Raw genomic sequence first — 15,944 nt, 5'->3', positions numbered from 1 at the left:
GTGAAACATCGTATTCTGAGCTATTTCTTCCTTTTTGGTCTTCTTAACTTTTACCTCTAATATAAATTTAAAAAAAATAGAAAATTGGAAATATAACTAAAACCTTAGAAATACTTATAAAAATTATCAAATTATCCAACATTTAAAAATGATTTCCCAATTTTCCTCTGTTATCTACAGTGTCTTAAATGTTACCTAGATGTTTATATAAATTAAGCATATATTTATATACATATATATTCAAGTTAATAAATATTCCCTTTACCAGCACTAAACTTAAGTAAATACACTTGTTTTCTACTTAAGATTCTGTCACAAACTAACTATCCTCAGAAAAGTCATTACTGTCTCTGGATTTCAAATGACTCATGAAGAAAATATAGAAGAAGCAAAGAAAAAATGTATAATATTTTCCATTCCAAGATGCTTTGAGTCTATCCAGATGATTTGTGAGTGACTGTATCTTATAATTCCTTATTATTGAGCAAGAAAGAAAATCTAATTGAAAGCACCATAGTTTGATATATTTTAAATAAGTATATACTGACATGGAGAATAAAGGCTTCTGTTTCTGTTCTTGTTTGGTTTGGTTTGATTTATATTTTTCAATAGCAACAAAAACCTAAAATAGTTTATTGATTATATTTTGAAAAGGCTTTCCAGTGTAAAATTATCTAATTGATCATTGTGAAACAGGAATTAGTAACAGGATGTTGACCATTGTATTCAATGTGACACTGCTCTTTCAATTTGCTCTTAATGCATTTACCTTTCTAAACAAGAGGACAAGAAGCCAGAACAAATTTGTGAATAAGAAAACAAACAAAGGCAGCAACTGAAACCCATAAATACTGATAACCAGTTGTGGAAAAATAAAATTATTGTTATAATTTATGTTATGCCTGACCCACTGATCCAGATGTCAAAGAAATGCCTGAATCAATAAAGCAGACTGTGTTTTCTTCTACTTTCTGGGTTCATAATTGTCATTTCTCATTCCTTATCTGAATGTTGTTGCTAATTAATAGCTCTAAAACTGTTCTATAACAAATCTCTCCATCATTTGCATAGATAAGTCGATAAATTACTGAGTTAAGTTTCTGGCTTCAGAATTTTTATCAGTTGTTGAACTCAGCCTGATGTCTCATAAAGAATAATGGAAGTAGGCAAATAAATTAAGTCACCTTGCAAATTTAAAACATACATATAAAAAATACTTTCTTATTGAATCCACAGAAAACATCCCAGTTAGCACCATACCTATACCTTGAAGAATAATGAAAAACAGGTTGTTATCTTATCAGTAATATGCTGCAGTTTTATATCTGTGGCCCAGTTATGTTGTAAAACCAACTCATTCCCTACAGAGACATCTGTTGTATAAAGAGTGGTCTGGAACCTCAGTAGGCATCAGAATCACTTGGAAGGTTTATTAAAACACAGGTTACTGGGCACTCCCCCAGAGTTTTTGAACCAGTAGGTCTAGTATAAGGCCCAAGTACTTGCTTTTCTTAGCAAGTTCCCAGATAATGCTGATGCTGCTGATCCAGGGATCAAAGTTTGGTTATCGACAATTTGAGTTGTTTCGTTATAGTTTGGAAAAAAATGTTAAAGGTATTAAATCCATTTCTCTAGGTCAAATGTTAATCGTCTTTAAATTTATTACGAAGTTTGAGCAACTACCATGTGTCAGACATGGAGATAGATGCCAGTAATATGCCGGTTAGATAATCTCCCTCAAGAGGTTCATGGTAAGGAAAGACATGTGACAAGATAATTGCTGTTTAGTATTTTCATAAGAGGATGCACAGGGGCTTTAGACTGATGGTCTATTGAGTATTGTCAAATAGCACAGCATGTCCAGGATTGGGTATTTACATGTATTACTCTGTCCTGAGTATGTTAGTAAGTGATTACGGTAAGTCAAGCCAGAAACAGTGATGATTCTTAATACCTTTCCATTTTCCCAGATTGCTTTGAGTTTAAAATCTAAATGCTTTAAAATGGTGAAAAATAACTCTGAATGATTGGCCAACTACTGAGTTGCACAAGATCAGAGCACCAGATCCCTCCTTTCCCCCCATCCCCCAGCTCTTGTTTTCTTACATATTGTTACATTTCTTCCATGCTATATAAACCCCTAGTACATTTCTTCCATGCTATATAAACCCCTAGTTTTTGTCAGTCAGGGAGATGAATTAGAGGCTGAACTCCCATCTCCTCAGCTGCAGCACCTGTCTCAGTCATTGGCTTTCTGTGCAGGGAGCAGCAGCACCTAGACCAAACCCTGGTATTTTGGTAAAGCAAGCTTCAATTTAATGAACTTTCCTGGCTACTTACATTAAATGAGTGAATAAATGAAAGAAAGGAAAAACAAATACATCGAGCTGCTATGAAGCATGCCTTGTGGTGTCTACTGGTTCCCATTATTGGTTTTCTTCTCTTTGAGAGCATTGATTTAAACTCGTATCATTAAATAATACTTACATTTAAAAACTTATCTTCATTTTACTGAATTTAATTTCATTGTAACATTTTTTGTTATTGTTGTTGAAATATTATCTACTACATTCCACCTGTCCACAAAATGGTATCATCAGCAATTTAATCAGTATGCTATCCTTCAGAATCACTATTGATCATATTAAACAATGAGAATGAGCTCAAAGATGAAAAACTGACTTACGTTTGGTGTCTATATTCACATTTTGCTTTTTTGAGAAAAAGAGAGGCCATTGCAGTGTGGATCAGTTCAACATGTTTATTGAGAGGGCTACAGTTTAAACTTTTAATATATTTGATTTCAACTTCGGAGTTAAGTGTTGTATACATCAGACATTTGCAATGATAGCAGGGCTGTAGAGTCACTCCACAGAAAACGTTATTAAACAGACCTCCACTTTTGAGAAACAAAATGGCTATTGTGGGTGTTAGCAAATAAGGATGATCTTTCCATTTCTTCTCTTCTTTTATTTGCCAAATAAAATAAGCAAACAAAGATATCTAAATTTAGAAAGCTTTTCAGCATCCGTCTGTTGCAGTGATTTTAGATAAACATCAGTCCTATTCACACAAGGAGCGTGTTCAAGAAGAAACTGGGAGAAAATGTGAAGACAATCATGAAGGCCTTTTTGTACTCTGATCTTTCAGCTAGAGGTCCAGAGATAATATTTAGAAAAATGAGACAGAGTTTTAAAATAATCTTGATAAGTGATCTTTTTAAAAAAATTGGTAGGTGAAGACAGTTGAGAAGAAATTTTTAAAATTCCTTGAAAAACTACTGATTCTAGGTGGATATTTGGACAAATATAACCAGTTACCAGAACACAACAGATGCCAATAACATTAAGACCCTGAAAGCAGAGGATGCAGCCCATGGAGCTCTGGAAGATGAAAGGTTTGCTCTAATCCCCCTTCATGAAAGCAGACTTTCTACAGAGAGGAGATTTTAGTCCTGGAAGCATGAAACTTATAAAGAAAGGTTGTTATTTTCTTTTATTTTCTTCCACACCATCTTTCCCCACTGTACCCTGAAGACAGATAAGATCCGTGAGAGTCTAGTGAGAAAATAAGTAATATCCAGCATGATATAGGGAAGGAAAGTGATAAAAATAATTAATAATTCTGCTTTACATTAAAAAAAGACACTTTTGCAAAAGTGGGTTCCATTCTGCCCACCATTCAGTAAGTAATTGATACTTTGACTAAAATAATACATGAGGCTGGCAAGACAGAGAATTGCTAAAACTAGAATATTCCAGCATCTATTTTTAATAATCTTTTGCAAACTTAATTTCCCACTGTTCCTAATATGAACTATGTTCACTAGTATGATTGTACCACTTACTGCCCCACAAACAAAATTTAGCACAACATCATCTGCATGATCTTAGAATTCTTCTTATATATTTAATAGCACTCCTTTCAAATAATTCCTTAATCTTCCAAGAAGTCTTCTGGGATGACAAATACTCTGTATTTTTTCTCTAAAATCCATGCTACTCACTGCCAGGACCAGTCACTGGGCAAGCAGAACACAGGACTCATGTCATTCGATATCTTCCAATGTACACAGCCCGCATTCCACTGAGAAACTCTCAACCCGAACTTCATTAGTTGGTTAGCAACTTAGAGTTTAAGTAAAGAGTAATGAATTATAGTTGTTTTACTTTTAATTTGATTTTAAGAAATGGTTCCTTTGCTGACTTGCTTTCCTTTTCTGCCCTAGAGGAAGGATTCAAAAGTATACTTTCTCAACTTTTATTTATATACTTTTTTACATGCCACCTATAAAAAGCGTGTTTAAGTTCTTATTTTGGTGCCATTCTCCAACAGCCTAAGGAACATTTTTTGGGGGGTTACTAGAACATCATCTTAAGAACAACTTATTTAAATCCATCACTTCAATATATTCCTGAACTGATTTTTTTCTCAAAAAACATTTATCTTAATGCACTACCTCTGCAACAATGTCATGTAACATTTGACTCACTTTCTCTTCAATGGAAGTAAATGCTTGCCAGGTTTTCTAGGCACACAATACTTACATTTCTTCATTTAATTTTTAAAGTATTTTAAGTAAAGTATAATATAGCATAGCGTTGTTCACATCTATGTAACCACTACCCCAGGCCAGTAATGAAATTTACCTTATTTCTAGAAGTCCCTTTGTGATTTCTTTCAGTCATTATTTTCTACTTCTTCATAGTGGTTATAAAAAATCTGACATTAAAAGCCATAGATTGGCTTTCTCTTTATTTATATCATACATAAACTACACAGTATGTATTATTAGTTTTATGTCCTCTTTTTCTCAACAATGCATTTGTGAGATTAATCCACATCATTATGGATAGCAATAGAAAATAAAATAGTATTTTTAAACATTTTTTTAAAAAAATATTTCTAGATTTAGCTCCTCAGTATCATCTTTTGGATTTTTCACTTCATATTATGAGAAAGATTGGTCTATGTTTTTCCTTTCTTGTAATGTCCTCATCGGGTTCCGTTATTGGTTATACTTGTCTCACGAATTAAGTTGAAAATTATGCAACATTTTTTATATCCTGGAAAAATCATGTATATATTTTTAATTTATTTTTATACGTACATAGTAAGTGTGTATATGTACTGGTACATGAGATATTTTGTTACAGGCATGCAATGTGTAATAACATCAGGATAAATGGGATACCCATCACCTCAAGCATTTATTATTTGTGTTACAGTCATTCCAATTATACTCTTCTAGTTATTTGTCAATGTACAATAAATTATTGTTGACTATAGTCACCCTACTGTACTATTAAATACTAGATATTACTTTTTTATTTTAACTATATATTTATAGCCATTGGTATTGTTTGAATCTGTGTCCCCATCCAAATCTCATGTTTAAATGTAATCCCCAGTGCTGGAGGTGGAGCCTGGTGGGAGGTAATTGGATGACGGGGGCAGTTTCTAAGGGTTTATCACCATCCCCCTAGTTCTAGTCTGATGGTAGAGTTCTCACAAGATCTGATAGGTTGAAAGTGTGTAGCACCTCCCTGCTCTCAACTCTTCCTCCTTCTCCAGCCACGTAAGACATGCATGCTACTCCTTTGCCTTCTACCATAATTGAAAATTTCCTGAGGCCTCCCCAGAAGCCATCATGATTGCTGCACAGCCTGAGAAAACATGCAGCATGAAACAATTAAACCTTGCATTTCTTTACAGCAATGCGAGAAGGGACTAATACAGAAAATTTGTACTGAGGGCAGGGTATTGTTATAAAGACACTTGAAAATATGGAAGTGACTTTGGAATTGGGCAACAGGCAGAGATTGGAAGAGTGTGGAGGGCTCAGAAGAAGATAGGAAGATGAGGAAAAATCTGGAACTTCCTAGACTTTTGTTAAATAGTTGTGACCAAAATGCTGATAGTGATATGGACAGAGATGGCCAGGCTGATGAAGTCTCAGATGGAAACGAGGAGCTTACTGGGAACTTATAGCAATGTGAGAACAGAGGAATACATCCATTAACCATTCCTGCTTCTCTCCACTTCAGCCCACTAGCCTTTCCTGCTTCTGGTAATCATCATTCTACTCTCTATCTCCATGAGTTCAATTGTTTTAATTTTTAGCTTCCACATATGAGTGATAACATGCAAAGATTACCTTTGTGTGCCTGGCTTATTTCACTTAACATAGTGTACTCCACTTCCATCCACGTTGTTGCAAATGACAGGATCTCATTGTTTTCTGTGGCTGGATCGTATTCTATTATGCATATGTACCACCTTTTCTCTTTTATTTTCAACTTTTATTTTACATACAGGGGGTACAAGTTCAGGTATATTGTATGATGGGTATATTGTATGATGTTCAGGTTTGAGGTGCAGATCCCAATACCGATGTAGTGAGCATAGTACCCAATAGGTAGTGTTTCAACCCACAGACATCTACCTCCCTCTCTCCGCAGGAGTCGTCAGTGTCTTATTCCCATGTTTATGTCCATGTGTGTTCAATGTTTAGCTCCCACTTATAAGTGAGAACATGTGGTATTTGGTTTTCTGTTCCTGTGTTAGTTTGTTTAAAATGATGGCCTCTAGCTGCATCAATGTTGCTGAAAAGGACATGATTTAATTATTTTTCATGACTGTGTAGTATTTCGTGGTGTATATGTATCACATTTTCTTCATCCAATCCAACATTATTGGGCACCTAGATTGATTCCACATCTTTGCTATTGTGAGCAACACTGCCATGAAAACACAAGTGCATGAATTTTGGGGGTACAATGATTTATTTTCCTTTGAATACATACCCAGTAATGGGATTGCTGAGTAGAATAGTAGTTCTAAATTATTTGAGACATCTTTGCACTGCTTTTTACAGTGGCTGGACTAATTTACATTCCCAACAACACTATGTAAGCATTGTCTTTTCTCTGCAGCATCTCCAGCAACTGTTGTTTTTTTGACTATTTAAGATTAACCATGCTCACTGGCATGAGATAGTATTTCATTGTGGTTTTGATTTGCATTTCTCTGGTGATTAGTCATGTTGAAACATTTTTTCATGTTTCTTGGCTTCTTGTAGGTCTTCTTTTGAAAAGTCTGTGTTCATGTCCTTTGCCCATTTTTTGTTTCTTTTTGTTTTGTTTTGTTTTGTTTGTTTGTTTTTTGAGATGGAGTTTTGCTCTGTCACCCAGCTGTGGTGCAGTGGCACAATCTCGGCTCACTGCAACCTCTGCCTCCTGGGTTCAAGTGATTCTTCTGCCTCAGCCTCCCAAGTAGCTGGGACTACAGGTGCCCACCACCACACCTGGCTAATTTTTGTATTTTTAGTGGAGACAGTGTTTTACCATATTGGCCAGGCTGGTCTTGAACTCCTGACCTTGTGATCCACTCGCCTCAGCCTCTCAAAGTGCTGGGATTACAGGCCTGAGCCACTGCAACTTGCCCCATTTTTTAATAAGTTTTTTTTTTGCTTTTGATTTGTTTAAGATCCTTACAGATTCTAGATATTAAACCTTGGTCAAATATAAAGTTTATAAATATCTTCTTCCATTCTGTAGGTTATTTTGTTAATAATTTTGCTGTGCAGAGGCTCTTTAGTTTAATTAAGTCCCACTTGTAAATTTTTGGTGTTGTTGCAATTGCTTTTGGGGATCTAGCCAAAAATTCTTTCCCAAGACCAATGTCACGAAGGATACTTCCTAGGTTTTCTTCTAGGATTTTTATAGTTTATGGTCTTACATCTAAATTTGTCATTCATCTTTAGTTAATTTATGTATATGATGAAAGGTAGTTGTCCAGTTTCAATCTTTGCCACATGGCTAGCCATTTATCTCAGTGCCATTTATAGAATAGGGTGTTCTTTCCCTATTGTTTGTTTCTGTTTAGGTCTTGTTGAAGATCAGATGGGTGTGGGTGTATAGCTTTATTTGTGAGGTTTTTTTTTTTTTTTTCCTGTTTCATTGGCCTGTGTGTCTGTTTTTGTACCACTATCATGCTGTTTTGGTTACTGTAGCTTTATAGTATAGTTTGAAGTTGGGTACTGTGACACCTCCAGCTTGGTTCCTTTTGCTTAGGATTGCTTTGGGTAATTGGGCTCTGTTTGGAGTCATATGAATTTTAGAATAGTTTCTTTCTAATTCTGTGAGAATGACATTGGTAGTTTGAAAGAAATAGCATTGAATCTATAAACTGCTCTGGGTAGTATGGCCATTTTAATGGTATTGATTCATTCAATTCATGAACGTGAAATGTTTTTTTCATTTGATCATTTCATCTCTGATTTCTTTCAACAGTGGCTTGTAGAGATCTTTCACCTACTTTGTTAGTTCTATTCCTATGTATTTCATTTTCTTTGTGGCTATTGTAAATAGGATTGTTTCTTTGATTTGACTCTTAGCCTGGATGTTATGTACTTTGATTTTGTATCCTGAAATTTTACTAAAGTTGTTTATAAGTTCTAGGAGCCTTTTGGTGAAGTCTCTTGGGTATTCTAGGTATAAAATTATATCATTCATGAAGAGAGATAGTTTGACTTCTTCTTTCCTAACTGGATGCTTTTTATATCTTTCTTTTGCCTGATTTTTGTGGGTAGTACTTCCAGTACTATGTTGAATCAGAGTGGTGGGAGTGGGCATCCTTGTTTTGTTTCAGTTCTCAAGGGGAATGTTTCCAGATTTTTCTCATTTAGTGTAATGGTGGCTATGAGTATGCTATAGATGACTCATTATTTCAAGATATGTTTCTTCTATGCCTAGTTTGTTTAGGGTTTTTTAATAATCATAAATGAATGGTGGACTTTATCGAAAGGTTTTTCTATGTCTATTGAGATGATCATATGATTTTTGCTTTTAATTCTGTTCATATGGTGAGTCACATTAATTGATTTGTGTATGTTGAACTTGCCTTGCATCTCAGGAATAAAGCCTATTTGATTGTGCTTTATTAAGTTTTTGATGTGCTGCTGGATTTGGTTTGCCAGTATTTTGTGGAGGATTTTTGTGTCTATGTTCATCAGGGATATTGGCCTGAAGTTTTTTCTTATTGTGTCTCTGCCAGATTTTGCTATCAGGATGATGCTGGCTTCAAATAATGAGCTGAGTAGGAGCCTCTCTTTCTCAATTTTTTGGAGTAGTTTCAGTAGAATTTGTACCAGGTCTTCTTTGTATGTCAGGTAGAATTGATCTGTGAATCCAAATGTTCCAGGTCTTTTTTTTGGTTAGCGGGTTTTTAAATCACTGATTCAATTTCAGAACTCAATATTGCTGTATTCAGTGTTTCAATGTCTTCCTGATCCAATCTTGGGATACTGTGTGTTTACAGGAATTCATCCATTCCCTCTAGATTTTTGAATTTCTGCGCATAGAGTTGTTCAGAGTAGTCTCTGAGGAACTTTTGTATCAGTTGTAATGTCATCTTTGCCATTTCTGATTGTACTTAGTGGATCTTCTCTCTTATTTTTCTTTGTTAATCTAGCTAGCAGTCTATTAATCTAGTTTATTCTTTTGAAGAAAGTATGTTTCTTGGTTTCATTCATCTTGTGTATGGATTTTTGCATCTCAAATTCATTCAGATCATCTCTAATTTTAGTTATTTCTTTTCTTCTGCTAGCTTTGGGTTTTCTTTCTAGTTCCTTTAGGTGCAAAATTAGATTGTTAATTTGAGATCTTTCTAACTTTTTGATGAAGGTGTTTAGTGCTATAAACTTTCCTCTTAACACTGCTTTAGCTGCATCCCCAAAATTTTGTTAAGTTGCATTCCTATTTTTATTCATTTAAAATAATTTTCTGATTTCTGCTCAATTTCAATGTTCACCCAAAAGTTATTCAGGAGCAAGTTATTTAATTTCCATGTTTTTGAGTAGTTTGATAAATGTTCTTGATATTGATTTCTGTTTTCATTGAACTGTGGTCCAAGAGTGTGCTTGGTATAATTTCAGTGTATTTGAATTTATTGAGACTTGCTTTATGACTGAGAATGTGGTTAATATTAGAATGTGTTCCGTGTGCAGATGAGAAGAATGTATATTCTGTGATTGCTGGATGAAGTGATCTGTAGATGTCTATCAGGTCCAACTGGGTAGGTGTCAAGTTTAACAGTTTTGTTGTTAGTTATCTGCCTCACTGATTTGTCTAACACTGTAGGTGGAGTGCTGAAGTCTCCCACTATATTGTGTGACTGTCTAAGTATTTTCTGGTCAAGAAGAATTTGTTTTATGAATCTGGGTGCTCCATTATTGGGTGCATATATATTTAGGATAGTTAAGTCTTGATGTTGGATTGTATCCTTTATCATTATGTATTACCCTGCTTTGTTCATCTTAATTGTTACTGGTTTAAAGTTTGTTTTATCTGATATAAGAAAAGTGACTGCTGCCACTTTTTCCTTTCTGTTGACATGGTAAATCTTTCTCCATCACTTTACTTTGAGCCTGTGGATGTTGTTATGTGTAAGATGGGTCTCTTGAAGACACCAAATGGTTGTTGGATCTTCTCTTTTTATCCAGCTTGTCAATCTGTCTTGTTAGTGGAGCATTTAGGCCATTTACATTCAGAGTTAGTATTGATATGTGAGATTTTGATCCTGTCATTGTGTTTTTAGCTCATTGTTATGGAGGCTTGTGTAGTTGCTTTATAGTGCCTGTGGAGTATGTGTGTAAGTGTGTTTTTGTGGTTGTAGATGTTATTCTTTTGATTCCATGTTTAGCATTCCCTTAAGGACTTCTTAAAGGAGAGATCCTAGGTAGAGGTCTTAGGTAAAACTGGTCTAGTTGAAAAGAATTTCCTCTGTGTTTGCTTGTGTAAGAAGTATTTTATTTATCCTTCAGATATGAAGCCTGGTTTTGCAGAAAATTAAATTCTTGGTTTGAATTTCTTTTCTTAAGAACACTGAAAATAGGCCTCTAATGTCTTACTAGACATTAGAGGTAAAGTTTCTGCCGAGAGGTCTGCTTCTATCCTGATAGACATCACTCTATATATGACCTGACTCTTCTCTTCTCTTTAGCTGCCTTTAAGATCATTTATTTTGCATTGACCCTGGCTAATCTGATGTCTTGGGGATTGTTGTCTTGTATAGTATCTAGTTGAGGTCCTCTGTATTTCTTGAATTTGCATGTCACCCTCTCTAGTGAAATTAAGGACTTTTTCCTGAACAATATCCTCAAATATGTTTTTCAAGCTGCTTATTCTCTCTCCTCTCTGAGGGATGTCAATGAGTCCTACACGTGGTTCCTGTACATGATCCCATATTTTTCAGATGTTCTGTTTCATTTTAAAATTCTTTTTGCTTTATTATTGTCTAATATTATCTGAAGGTTTCGTCTTTAAGCTCTGAGATTCTTTCTTCAGTTTGGTGTATTCTGCTGTTAATACTTCCAATTGTATAATGAAATGCTTATAGTAGATATTTTAGCTCTAGAAGTTCAGTTTTGTTCTTGTTTGTTTGTTTGTTTGAGACAGGGTCTCTCTCTGTTGCCCAGGCTGGTGTGCTGTGGCATGACAATAGCTCACTACACCCTCAACTTCCTGGGCTCAAGTGATTCACCCACCTTAGTCTCCTGAGTAGGTGGGACCACAGCCACATGCCACTACACCCATCTAGTTTTTACAAAATTTTCTGTAGAGAGGGAGTCTCACAATATTTCCCAGGATGGTCTCAAACTCTTGGGCTCAGGTGATCCTTTTGCCTCAGCCTCTTAAAGTGCTGGGATTACAAGCATGAGCCATTGCACTCTTAGTTTGGTTCTTCTTAAAATGGCAGTTTCATCATTCAGCTGTTGGATTATTTTACTGGATTTCTTGGACTGGGTTTCAACCTTCTCCTGAATATTGATATACTTCTTTTCCATCCAGATTCCAGACAGAATTCGATGCCTGTCATTTTCATTATTACAGACTGGTTAAGAATCATTGCTGGGGACATAGTGAACTTGTTTGAAAGTAAGAGGACACTCTGGGTTTTTTAATTTCCAGAGTTCTTGAGGTGATTCTGTCTCATCTGGGAAGGGTGTTACTTCTTTAACTGGGCTGTAAGTTGTGTAAAGTCAGTTAAAGTCCTTCTGGATGTTTTCAACCGGCCAAGGCTCTGTACAAGGTTTTTATTTGTGATTGAATTATTGCCCTTGTTTTCACAGGGGGCTATATAAGCAAAATATTTTTAGTGTTGGACCTTAGGCTGCAATTCAGTAGATGGCACTTAGGAGTAATGGGTGGTTGATATGCTCTTACCCGCCTATATGGCTTCTTTGTATTTCCTCGTGTTTGCAGTTGTGCTGTGAAGTTCAGAGGAGAGAGAGGTGACCCCCTCACAAGTCTACTCCTGGGCCTTGGTTGAGGTCCCTCCAATCACTAGCAATGTTCTTGCAATTCTTTTGGTAGGTGTTCAAGGCCACAGGGTTCCCTCAGGCAGAGGCTGCAGCAGGGAGATAGGTCATATCCTTTCTAGACCATCCCTGTGGAGGGAGGCTTGCCCCATTCCTGTGCCAGCCAACAAACCTATGCATCTCACTCCTCTCAGAGCTCTGAGAATGTGGGCTAATTCTCTGCTTGGGTGCTGGCTGCAGATCTTGGCTTAGCACTCCTGACCTGTTCACTGCAGCCCTGGAGCACCAAGACTGGCTTGCAGTTCCACTATCTAGACTCTCGGGGTTAGGTTCCAGGTAAACTGTGGGATCTGAAACTTTCCCAGGCCACCAAAAATGTATTCAGGTAAAAGAGTTCACCCAAGCTGGCAGCAGAGGCTGCCCTGTCTACATACTCCTGAGGGGAGACATACAGGGACCCTGGGAGGGACTGCTGAGCAGGAGGGTCTGCAGAACAAATGTGCTTCAGTCTCATAGAGGAATTAGGCCCACTTCCTCCTGGCCTAGTGATTAGTTGGGGCTAGAGCTTCTTAGAGAGAAATGAGGAAATGAGTGCCTCTGGATACAAAGGCCCCTGGCTCCACACCAGTTGAAGCCCTGTCTCTGTCTGCTCTCCTAGAAGATCCTCCTGCCAGATCAAATGTCCACTGGGGTTGTGCACTCACCTCTGGCTAGATTCCCAGAGATCCTTGGCAAGAGTGGGAAGCCCCACAATTCATTCATTCATTCACCTCTTCCTTATGAACCATTGGATCTTGGAACTAGCCCTAGTGTTTGGGTACCCCATGGAGGGTTGCCAGGTTCCTCCCTCTTCAGCCTCAGTGTCTGTGCTGTGTCTCCATCCCCCTCTTGACAATTTCTCTCTGAAGATCTATTCAAATTATATTGGTTTATTCAAATTTTTGCTCTCTCTTTGTTGGAGCAGTACTTCCTGTCTGTGTCTAGTCATAGCCATCTTGTCCCTCCTTCTATGTTTTATGTTATAATTAGTCAAATTTATCAGTGAAGCCAGTTGATCACAACATTTTACCTGTGAAAATGCTTTTCATTAAACATTTCAATTTTTTCATAGATCCAAGACTATTCAGATTTTTAAATTATCTTCTGTATCATTTTGAGTAAGTTGAGTTTTTCTAAGAATGCTTTTTCACTAATGTGTAGCATCAAGTTGCTCATTATGTCTCTTTATTATATTATTAACATTTAGACTATATATAGTAATGTTCCTGTTTTTAATTCCTAATATTGATTTTGTATTTTTTAAATTCTTAATCAGCCTTAACAAAATTTTATAAATCCATTGTGTATCAGAGAAGCAACTTTTACTGATTTTGATTCTTTCTGCTATGCTCTGATTGTTGTTATTTTTCTATCGTCACTATTGTAAACTTTATTTTCATTTCTATCTTTCCACTTGGTTTACTTTTCTCTTTTTAAATTACTGTCTTTCTATATTTTAATTCTATATTTTTCTGTATTTTTATTCTGTGTGTGTATTATTTTATCTTGAAATAATTATTGATTTACACACAATTTTGGGAAATAATAGAGGGAGGTTGCCCGTACTCGTTACTCAGTTTATCCCAGTGCTAACATCTAACATAAAAATAGTAAAATATTACTATGAGAAAATTGACATTGGTATAGTACACCAACTTTATTAGTATTTTCTCGAATTTACTTGCATACGTATGCATATTTAGTTCTACACAAATTTGTTACATGTGTAATCTATGTAACTGCCTGAGTTAAGATAGAGAACTGTACAATCTTCACGAAGATTCTTTTTGATAGCCATATCAATCTTTGCCTCTATCCCTTAGTCCTTAGTTCCTGGAAACTACTAATTTTCTCAGCATCTCTATAATTTTGTCAGTTCAAGAATGTTATATAAATGGAATTACACAGTACATAACTTTTTAAAATGGACTTTTGTCACTCGGTCAATGCCTCTGAGATTTATCAGGTCATTTTATATATTAATACTCCTTTCCTTTCTATTACTAGTATTCTGTAGTATGGATGTAACAGAGTTGATTAATCATTCACCCACTGAAGGACATTTGAATTGTTTCCAGTATGGTGCTTTTATAATAAAATTACAATGAACGTTTGTACGTGGGTTTTAAAGTAAACATAAGCTTTCATTTTGCTGGAAAACATACTTGCTATGAACTGAATGTTTGTGTCCTCTCAAAGTTCATATTAGGACATGGAACATTTGAGAAGTAATCATGTTTAGGTCACATCATGAGAGTGGCATCTTGATCGTGGGCTTCACAGACCTCGGAACAATAAGATATAAATCCTTTTGTTTAAGCCACCAAGTCTCTGATATTTTGTTATGGCAGCCTAAGCTGACTGAAATAACGCCAAAAGTTGCAAAAATGCAACTGCTATGTCATATGGTAAGTTGTAAAAGAACCCCAACCTCAACCTCACACTCTATACAAAAATTAACCGAAAATTCATCATAGACTTAAATTTAAAAATGTTAAAGTATATATCTTTTTTAGGAAAACTATAGAGAAAATCTTTGGGAACTAAGATTTAGTGAAGAAATCTTGAACTTAACACCAAAAGAATGATTCTTAAAAGAAAATTAGGCTGGACGTGGTGGCTCACTCTTGTAATCCCCGCACTTTGGGAGGCCGAGGTAGGCAGATCACGAAGTCAGGAGATCGAGACCATTCTGGCTAACACAGTGAAACCCCATCTATACTAAACCCCATCTATACTAAAAATACAAAAACATTAGCCGGGTGTGGTGGCAGGTGCCTGTAGTCCTAGCTACTCAGGAGCTGAGGCAGGAGAATGGCGTGAACCTAGGAGGCAGAGCTTGCAGTGAGCCGAGATCGTGCCACTGCACTCCAGCCTGGGTGACAGAGCAAGACTCCGTCTCAAAAAAAAAAAAAAAGAAAAAAGGAAAATTTTGACACTATCTAAATTAAAAACTTTTCTACTGCAAAAGCCTTGCCAAGAACAACAAGGTACAGACTGGGCAAAAATATGTAAAAAACACATAATTGGCAAAGGACTTGTACTTGTAATTTATTAAAGCATTATCAAAATTCAACAATAATCAAGCCAACTAGAAAACAAATTACAGAAACAGACATTTTAGTGGAAAAGTTATAAAAGTGGCAACAAAAACACACGTGAAAAGATATTTAATAGCATTTACCATTAGGTAAATAAAATGTAAACCACAGTGAGATACTACTGGATACCTATCAGAATGACAAAGTAGAAAACAGGGATGACATCAAATGTTGACAAGGATGCAGGGCAACAGTATTGCTTACACACTAATGGAGGAAACAAAGTGGTACTCTTTAAAGTGTCACTCTTGAAAATAGTTTGGAGGCTTCTTATTCTATAGATTTTAAACAACATGAGATATTAATATCATTTATGGCTTAATATTCAGTTAATATCAATTTGTATTTACTCCTCTATTTACATTTTCAGTTGCATGGAATAATTTTCCTTCTGCCTGGAGACTTCATTTAGTATTCCTTAGTGCCTGTCAGCTGATGAAAAATTCTCTCATATTTTGAATTTATTTTCTTTAAATATATTT

Source organism: Pongo pygmaeus, chromosome 2, assembly GCF_028885625.2.
Source record: "Pongo pygmaeus isolate AG05252 chromosome 2, NHGRI_mPonPyg2-v2.0_pri, whole genome shotgun sequence".
In the NCBI taxonomy this organism is placed as follows: domain Eukaryota; kingdom Metazoa; phylum Chordata; class Mammalia; order Primates; family Hominidae; genus Pongo; species Pongo pygmaeus.
Note: the sequence above shows the minus strand (reverse complement) of the source record.